This window comes from Prosopis cineraria, unplaced genomic scaffold (genome assembly GCF_029017545.1).
Source record: "Prosopis cineraria cultivar Desert tree isolate PC_DT_omini unplaced genomic scaffold, ASM2901754v1 PC9, whole genome shotgun sequence".
In the NCBI taxonomy this organism is placed as follows: Eukaryota; Viridiplantae; Streptophyta; class Magnoliopsida; order Fabales; family Fabaceae; genus Prosopis; species Prosopis cineraria.
The window spans coordinates 12,221,814-12,232,701 of NW_026555340.1; positions in this window are offsets into that span (position 1 = coordinate 12,221,814).

Genomic DNA, 10,888 nt, shown 5'->3' on the forward strand with positions numbered 1-10,888 from the left:
TGTAAAGGCCTAAATAAATAACATTGGCCCAAGTTAAGAAATTGGCTCCAAATATAAAATACTATTTCCCAAAGACTCGTTTAAAGCCAAATCCAAATTTAAACCAATTAATTGAATTGAAGATAATGTTCTAAAATAACACAATCTAAATCTAAAATTGAACTCAATTAAAAGCTTGCATAAGAAGAGCAATATTAAAGCAAATATGAAGAGCAATTTTGAAGACACCCAAAAGTAATACTTGCAATCCTTTAATGATACGTTTGGATTAATGGAAATTTAGATTTGGATTTGGATTTTGACTTAGAGCCTATTTAGATACAACTTAAAAATCATTCTAGCCACAAAACAATGGTTTTGAAAATTTTTACCTATGCACCCTAATTTTCCAAAATCTCATTTGGCTTCAAACTCCATTTCAATGAAGCATAGTTTTGTTCCATTAGGAAATTCAATTATGACCATTATTCATTTATTGTAGCCTTAGATGGTAGATAAAAATTTAAAACTCTTTCCTTCTCCTCTCCTACCCTCATGTGAAATAAACACGATGTCTTCTTAACTCCTCAAAACTCTAGGCTTTTGAACTTCATGACTTTAGAACTCTAAGCATCTTCTCCCCCAAAACTCCAAATCACGAATAGCATCTCATGAGTGGTGGCCTTCAAAGCATCTTTTTCATTGAAGTTTGACATGAACAGCTTTCCTTCAGTGCTTCTGTCCAAGTTTGAGCTCCTTCCTTATCCTTGCTATTCATCCTCGATCTCCTTCTTCTAACATTGATTGCCTTCCTCCAGTATTTTTTCATTCAACTTTGACCTCTACTCCTAGATCTAGTCTATCCTCCCTAGTTTTGGGTGTTCTCTTGTGTCCTTGACAAGGTATGATTTTTTTTATGTCCTCATTTTGTCTCTTCCAACCTCTACATGTGGTTTCTCTATGTCTGTGTTGATTTTTTTTAATTTTTTTATTTTGCTATCTATGATTGCTAACCTCTGCAAAACTTGCTTGCTGTGAATATTTGGCCTTTTTTAAATTGTTGTGCTATTAAGGAGAGAAGCTTACTCTAAATATTAGTAAAACATGCTTACTGTTAAGGAGATGATGAAATAAAATTTTAAAAAAAAAAAGACAAGAGAGTCTTGGGAGGGGAAATGTTATTGTTGTGAGGTAGATTAGTTTGTAAATTGAATTGTTGATAATACTCAGCTTTCACATTTTTGTGTTCATCAAATTCCTCTTCTATATATGTTTGCTAATAATTTTTTTGATAATCCTTAGCATGCTTACTATGAGGTTGATAGATAATTTTTCTATGCATGATATGTTGAAATTGATTTTTATATAATACAATGAGTAAGGAAAAATTGAAAGCATCATGGATATGAGGAGCACTAAGATTTTTATTGACATTTGCTTAGACCAAGTGCACAAGAAGTAGAGAAATAGTGATAGCTTTAGCAAAGCAAGCTGAATAAATATAGAAACTACTTTCAATAATATGACCGAAAGAAAACATGATAAACAACAATTCAAAAACAAAGGGGATAATTTGAGAAAGAAATAGAAAGATTGAAATAGATTGATTCTAACTGAGATAGGGCTAGGATCATGAAAAGAACACAGTAGATACTCTAGATGATTGGTGGGAGGAAAAGATATCAACATGACATTATTATGTGAGGTTATATAATTATTTTCTTTATGCATGTGTGTTGTGTAATATTATTGATAATATATGTGCAGGAAGATCTAACATATGAAAAATTCTGATATAAAGGATTATCCTTTGCTAATAAATTATGTGAATTGTTTCAAGATATTGTAGCCACAAGAGCCAGATTATAAGCTCCATGCATCAAGTAGAGCCCTATCTTATAAGTATAAAAAAGTTGAAGATGAGGAAGAAGGTATGTATCGCCCATATATGGAACAATGAGGTGTAGATCTTGAAGAAGGTTCAAGAGATAGTGATGAAATTTTAGGAGGTGCTACTGGAGTAAGTGGTGAGTTCTAAAGAGTAATTCTAAACACTTCATAGGGAATCTATGGTGAAGGTAGGAAAAGGAAGATGGTTGAATGTAGAAATAAGAGAAAGTAAAAAATAACTACCTTAAAAGTAATAGCAGATGCAATCAGTACAATAGCTTGTATATTAGAGACAGAAGTAATCCACGTAAATGGAACATCAATAGATGAAGTTATGCAACATGTTGATGCAATTGATGAAATCAAAAATGACTATGATCTATATGCATGGTGTATTTCACTCCTCATGGACCACATTATAAGGGAAATGTTTACTAAGATGAGGAAAACTAATATGGGGGCTTGCATTGCATGGTTAAGATATCAATCTTTTAAAAATGGATGATTATAAGGTGTATTAAAACATATTATTAACTTAGTTATATTAGTTTGACTTCATGGTATCATAATGCTTTTTTCCTGACTCTATTGTATTGTAATACTTTTTGTTGACTTTATGGTATTTGACTTCATGGATGATTATGATGCTTTTATGGATGATTATGCTTTTATGGATGTTTATCACTTATTCAATTTCATGAATATCATTATTGATATTTAGTGTACATGTACATATGTATTTGACTACAGGTATAAAGAAGTATGGCAAAGTCATCCAAACAACAATTAAAAAGAGCTACAAAAAAAAAGTCCTATAGTGGATTTGTATTCAATTAAACACTTATGTAAAAAGCCTCGAACAAATAGTAAGTATACAGGTTAATTTTGGGAGAACGAGATTTTAGAAGGGCATCTAATTTGTCACTATATAAATGTTTAGAATGGGAAAATGAAAATTTGTATCAAACCACAAGATCAAACATCTCGTCATATATTAAAAAAATTGCGAAATGATACACGATATAAGCCTTTTTGTTTTAAAATGCAATTGGAGCAATTGATTAAATACATATTCCATGTATGGTCAATGCTAGTGAACAACAAAATATATTGGTAGAAAAGGAATCCCAACACAAAACATAATGGTTGTTTGTGATTGGGACATATATTTCACTATTGTCTTGATTAGATGGGAGGGTACCACATGATTCTTGCATATTTCAACATGCTCTCACAACTACTCCTTCAATGAACTTACAACATCCGCCTTCAGGTATATTTATTTTTTCTAAAAAAAAATTTATCCTAGACTTTAAATCACAAACATTGACATTAATCTTGTTTTTTATAATGTAAATATTATTTGGTAGATGTTGGCTATCTAAACCCAAATGAATTACTATATAGATGTGAGTGCTATCATCTTTTTGATTTTAGGAGATCATCTTCATTTGCAAACAATAACGAGGTCATTAATTATAATCATTTAAGTTTAAGATGCACCATAGAAAGAACTTTTGTGGTTTGAAAGAATAGATTTGCAAGTTTATGCCATATGCCTAGCTATAATTATGATTTACAAGTTCAAATCATTATTGCAATAATAGCAATACATAATTTCATTAGAAAGCAATCTGATTTTGATTATAAATTCACACGTCATGAAAAATCAAAGAGAGCATGAGGATAATGATCATGTTGTCGAATATTCATCCTTGCCTTCATCTACAGTATCCTCATCAGATATGGCTCATTTTTATAATGTCATCAGAGATCATATAGTTTATTACCTCCCAAGTCATTAGTTATTGTGAACTTGATGTTTAATATTTAAGATTTATATTTGTCTCTTTTATTACATTTATTTCAAGTTAGATGCATAGGTTTATATTTTTACATGGATTCATTATATCAATATTACATTTAAAAAATTGGTCAAAACATATTACATCATAAAAATGAATATCCTTTATTGTAACTCACACATTTAAAATTGATTTTGAAAAATTATTCAAAAATTTTTAATTTTATTAGAATCAATTTTTAGATATTTATCTAAACATCATTACGTTCTAATAATCAATTTTGTCTATAATTAATTTTTTCTAATTGGAATCCAAACGGACCCTTAGTCCAAATCTTTTATTTGGATACACACAAATTTATGAATTTGAAAAATCAAATCCATTTCTTATTACAATTCTTTGTAATTTCAAATTTCTTTTATACTGTAGTCATTTGAAATTTCAGTCACTTCAAATATCCTATTCTCTTTGTATTTTTACTATTGATACCTCTATGACTCTCAAATCTTTTCCATCTCTTATTCTCATCTCTCATTGATTAAGAAATAGAGGTAAACTCATCATTCCTAATTTTTCATTTTCATTTTAAATCTTAACTCATCTATCTTCTTCATTTTTATTGTTTAAATTACCTAAACAAAAGATTTGAAATACATGGGGTTTAAATGTGAAATTTGAAATGCACAATTTTAAATTTAAAATCCAGATCTAAATTAAACACTCTAAAGACTACCTAGGAGATTTCTCATGAGAGATTGGGAAGTCTTTTAGGATTATGTATTCAAATAAGTTAATAATTGTATGGACTGATTTGTGTGATATACCCACAACATGAATACATAGTTGAAGTTCTCTTTATAGTTGCTTTCTTAATGACATTATGAGGAATGACTTATATTAAGGTCTCTTGTACTCTGTAATTTTTCTGTGGAGTAACTCTTTAGGCTTTTGTTTCATTATTATATTTTAAAAAATCATGTTCATTAAGTAAGAAACAACTCATTTAATATAACCAATGGCAAACACAAAACCCTAAGTCAGTAAGGGCATCAATTATATAAAATGTAAAAATAATTAAAAAAAATAAAAATTTAATATATAAAATAAATATTTACATACCTTACAAGTTTTCTCTATATGGCTTCATGTTTTGAAACCGTTGAATGATCAGCTCATTGTCAATACTATTAAACCATAAGTTTTCCATTCGATTATGCAACTGTCTTCACAAACTTAGCAAAAAAGGCTCTTTCTACAGTTATTGTGGCAACAGGCAATATCATTGTTAGCTTTAATCATTTTCTTACACTTAACTTCACATTCTCACATCATTCACTCTATCTCTCGTCTTAGACTTTGTTTTCTAGCAAAGAGTCGCTCCATCTTCTTGTCTTTTGGTCTTCTTTTAGTTTTTGTACATTTTAAAATTTTAGATTTCACTTTTATTAAGGTTATTTATTATTTAGTTTGACTTTAGATTTGTAAAATATTAAAAAGGAAAACTAAAATTATATTCTTATAAAAGTAATCTAAATTTAAATATAATAAAGTTAAAATTAAAATCTATTAGGCTTAAGTGAAATATAAAAGACCTAAATATTTTTGAACTGAAATACATTTTAGTTTGGGTTTAATGGGTTCAAAATCATAAGGATAATGGGGGAAAATTTTTAAAACCCTTACCTCTCATTGTAATTTTCCCAACTTGAGGGGGGCAATTGCCCACCCTCAATAATATGTAGGTCCGCCACTGAATATAACTATATTGAAAGAATGGATAAAAAGGAGTCCAATAATAAAATGATGGTATATACAATCATAACTCCACAATTTCTTAACATAGCTTAGTCACAAATTCATATACATTATATTATCCATTAGTTAGAACTATCCTAATTTATAGCAAAACACCAAATAAAACTAAAACTTTATACAAACAATGAATTAGTTAGAATATAAGAAAAACTTGTAAAATAATATAAAAAATGTTGGATAAGGATGGCATCTAAGAGAAACGGTGAATTAGGTGTTAAAAAATTTATACACAAACTGTTTCCCAACCTAGAAGATGACGATTACAAGATGGAGGCTTAATGCAAGAAATAATTGAATTCAAAGAGAAATGTGAGAAAAAAAGCAAGAGATAAATATTTATCTTGATTCAACCCAACCACTTAGCCTACATTGTAACATCCCGAGTTTTAATTCTCTGATTAATTAAACCTAATTAGGGTAATTAAGTAAATTAAAGTGGTGTGTGACCAGAGATGTCTAAAAATCATGTTTGATGCTATTTCAGCCCTAGTTGTGGATCCGGTATAGAGGTGGACCACCCAGACATCGAAAGGAGAAGAAAAGGAAGGGTTGAAGTTGCTGTGCCACACGCCGCGGTGCGTAGATCATCCGCCGTAGCGCACATCCATCTCTAAGCGAAGGAGGAGCTCTTTGTGCCATATGCCGTGGCGCATTGTGCATTCGTCGCGGCGCATGGCCATTTTCTACACTTTATCAGACGGGAAATGAGATAGAAAAAGAAAGAAAAGAAAAGAGAGAAAGAAGAGGCACGCCAAAGCTTTGCTAGGGTTTTCTTGAAGACTACTTTGAGAGTATTTTGAAGGATACAAACACCTAAAATAAGTATTATACTCATTAATCTCCCCTTTTCTTCTACATTTATGAGTTTATGATTAGGGTTTGATAGTAGAAGTGGGATTTCAGTATATATAAGTTATGGGTCTGAATTTTTTGACTCAAATGGAGTTAATAGGGATAGATTAGAGTATTTAAACCTAGGTATGATGAGTTTTGGTGTCTTGGATTGTTTGGCACCATAAATACCTAAAAATCTCATTTATTATGGGTAGTTGGAAGTTTGTGATGCCATTAATGGAGATTTAATGGCTCATTAATGCTATTGGAGGCTAAAGGTAACTATTAAACCCAATGGTTAGGTTTCACTCCTTGTAAAGTAAAGGTTGGGCAATTTAAAAGTAGAGATTGAGGGTTTAAATGTTTGAGTTTGTTATGTTGATGGAATTCAACTTAGTTGATTATAGTTTTGGCTCTTGGTCACCTATCGGAGTGGAAATTCAAACTTGGAAGCTAATTGATTGAGGGGTAAACATTTGACCTCTCAAAGGTTTGAGGTAACTGGGGGAAAACTTTACTTGAGTAGTTATATGTTAATTGATTGTTGAGTGTGAATGGTGAATGTTACATGTATGAGATTGATTTTTATGTAAAACTATATATATGTTTCATTGAGTGTATAGAAATTCTATTTTGGCTTGAAAGTGCAGTATGCAAAGTCAAGAGAGTTTTAACTATGAATATGGTTGTTGTTGTTGAAAGATGTATGTGATGAGGTATAGAGGTAGTTGTTTGTTAATGAAAAATGGATTTTGAGAAAAGGTAAGAATACACACTTGGATAGCACAAGGTCGTGAGTCCAATGTGATTGTTGTAATAGTGAGTAAATGAAAGCAAAAAAGTAAACTCAAGTGAGTAATGATTATGGCATGATTAGTGGCGGGAGTTTGCCTAGGGATTTAGCAGTAGAGAAAATTCATATGGTAATTAGGCTTCCCTCTAGTACACGAGGGCTATAGCCTTATCCCACTATTTGTCGAGGAACTGTCCCATATTTTGTCAAGGGACTAGAATCTAGCTATCTCCACTGGTTCAATAAGGAGAATAACCTAAGGTATGAGACATCTTAGGGATTCGAGAATGGAGGAAGTCATAGTCCAAGAGTGAGTTCTGTGATCTTTGACCAAGTCACACTTCATGATTGGTGAGTTTGGGTAGTTTAGTCATACGGACGGAGCCCTAATCAGTGTTATAGCCCACGATTTCAGTCTGAGGAAATAAGGAGGATATAAGTCTAGTTGATCATTGCCTAAGTAAATATATGATGTGTCACACATGCTAAGTGGTGGCAGGTTGCGAGAGTAGGGGTCATGTCACATATCTAAGAATATAGTGATAATGCATCTAGTTTTGTGAGTAAAGAAGCTACAGAGTGATAAATGATAAATTGTGATATATGTGGATTTATTTTACATATTTGATCTCCCTGTGCATATATTTGTTTTATAATTGATATATAATTGCATAGGATATGGTTAACTTTGGTTACTGAGAGGCTATACTCACCCCTCTTATTTAATACTTTTTAGGCTATAATTTTGGTGTTGAGAGGGAGAAAACTAAAGAGGCGGGAAATTAGCATATTTCTATTATATGCTTCTAGTTTAGCGTTAATTGTGTAATAATATATGGTTTACCAATTCTAGGATTCATATTACCTCACTTGCACTATTTTAGTTGTTGAAAATGTTAGAATTGTATTTTGGGCCCTTAGTCTTTGTGTATTTTGTCATATATATGTTTATATGGTTAAAATACTAGTGAAAGTGTGAAAATGAAGTTGTGAGCATGTTTTGAATGATTTGAGTTAAATGCAATGATAATTTACCTCCCCCTTTGTTTTTGGTAAATCAGGGTTGAGGAGTAAATTTTAGTTATAATGTTATTTCGGTGCTTGTGACATATTGTACTGGTAGTCTTAGGTCCATTGGACATAGTCTAGGTGTTAGGAAAAGCTTTTGCACTTGTTGAGGGTTTTGGACACCTATTTTGTGTAAAAGTGTTAAAAAGTGGTTGAAATGTGTTTGAGTGTCCAACTTCCTAGTGTGACTTGTTTTGAAAGTAAAACCCATGCCATTAGTTATTACAGGAAAAGAGCTTTCTATGGACACCTAGATCACATCATTCGGATGTCGGACGGAGAATTAGGGCGAGTTGAAAGTTCCCCCGATTTTATTGTCAAATGACAGCAGAACCAGTGAAAATTCATGCAACATACTATGGCACATGGCATCTAAGCTACGAGGCATGGCACAGAGAGCAACATGTCGCGGTGCAGAGTGTGTCCGCCGCAGCGCATTGCTCTGTATTTCAGTGCATAATTTGTTTTCAACCATTTTTGACTCCTTTCACTCCTCTGAGGTATCCCATGCTTCTGAAACTTATTTTTACTCTGATATGAAAGGTTTTGATTGATTTTTTTAACTCGGATCTATTTGGAAAACTTAAGATCCTTTCCTTTTGGATTAAACCTTGGTAATCACTCTTCGGAGCTAATCCTTTGATTATCATGAGCTTTATTTGTTAGGTGTGTTTAGTGGAGTGAGAACGTTATATACATCCAGTCCTTAAAATCACACTTCAGATTTTCAACTACAAACACAAACTTTAATGGGTGTTTACAACTACATTACAACCATAAGACTACACTAGTCTTGATTTCATGACAATACTTACTACACCAATAAGCTATTATAAGAACACTTAAGAAGTCTCTTTTTATGATTTCAAATCAAATAATGAAAAAAATTTTCACAAAATAACTCTTTGAAAAGGGTAGACATAATGACAATGAAAGTTTACAAATCTTTGAGAGTTATTTTCACAAATTTGATAGAATATTGGTAAAAATTAAATACAAAAACACTTAATGACCAATGAATTCATTATCCACTCACTTACATGAGACCCTATATATTGTTTAAGGTGTTTAAGACCATTAGAAACACCTAGGGTGATGATTACAGCCATTGAAGACTTGTAGAAGTAAAGAATACTAGAAAAACCACTTTTTCCGTGAAGCATTTAATGCTTTGTTAGAGGCCAATTCTGTTAGATATCACAACATACCCAAGAGGGGGGTAAATTAGATGTTGATGGTATAATGTCCACCTTGATATTACTAGGACAATACTCTAACACATTGTTGTGATAACCCAGATTAATTAAAATCCCAAGTAAAAGTCATCATAAACTAAGGGTTTAAAGTAATTAATTCAAAACATTAGGTTCCTAAGAAAAAAAAAACCCTTTTCTAAAAGTTGTTTGAATTCAAACCATGATTTAAAATAAGTCAAATAGGATATCAGAAGCATGGGAAGCGATTAGCACTTAAAAAATAAATAGAAGAAAACTAGAATTTCTCTAGAAACTATCTTGTCTACAGTAGCGCAGGCTATACTTGCCTCAGCGGATGGCACAGAGGAGTCCCTTAGCACAAATTGCACCGCGGTGCGATTGCTATGCATCACGACGAAAACCTACTGTCATGATAGCAAATTGCTATCATGACAGCACTTCGAAATTTTGGAGTGAGCTGTTTCGCCATTCGATGTCCAATTTGAGCTATTCAAGTGTCTACACAAAGCTCTTCAAGCCTTCTAGCTAATAACACTGATTTCACACTTAAATAACCATCCATTAAAAAAATAGATATCTTAACCTAAAATGGTCTATTTTCACCTTCAAACACAATAAAGGTGTCCAATTCACACCACCCAATACCATTAGCTCCAGAATCACTTTGACAACTCAAATAGACCACACACAACATACATGACCAATCATATCACACAATTAACCATTCATACTCAAAATAACCACCAAACCCCTAATTCTCAAAAATACCAAGGGGTGGATAAAATTTAACATAAATCTCATTTTGATCATTCCAACACATAGTTAACACAATAGATCACTTGTACTAGTATCTTAGCCATTCACTCATACTTAACCATAAGCATGACAATTTTAGGTTGAGATACGCACATTACATAGAGTTTTATATAAGTGATAGCAAAATAATGTAATGACCCTAAGTTAGCATAACCTCATAACATATTTGTTATAAAAACCCTAAAAAGATGAAAGAGAAGAGCTACATAACAATACTCTTCACTCTTTGATCATCCCTTCCTTTCCCTTGCCCCTAACGAAGCCCTCATCTATAAAATATAACCATGAGATAAGATAAACATCTCATTAATAAAATAATTCACTATTATTAATTAACATGTATAATTATAAGGGAGTAAAGCTTATATACTTCAAAAATACTCTTTTAGCATATTCAACGTATCCTTTCCATAAACACAAGTCATTTACCACTAGCATGATCATTCTACCATCTGAGCCTTTATATCTCCCTGACTGGAACTATAGGCTCTTGGACCAAGTATACATACACAATGGGCTAAGCTTACTTTTAATGGTTGGATCATCCGGCCAAAGGTGTCTTATCCTACTTCCTCACTATGATCTCCCGCTATCGCATGTTAGTCAGGGTGTTATTACTTTGAACATCACATCTCTAATGCTAAAAATCATTAATCTCTAACACCGTGCCT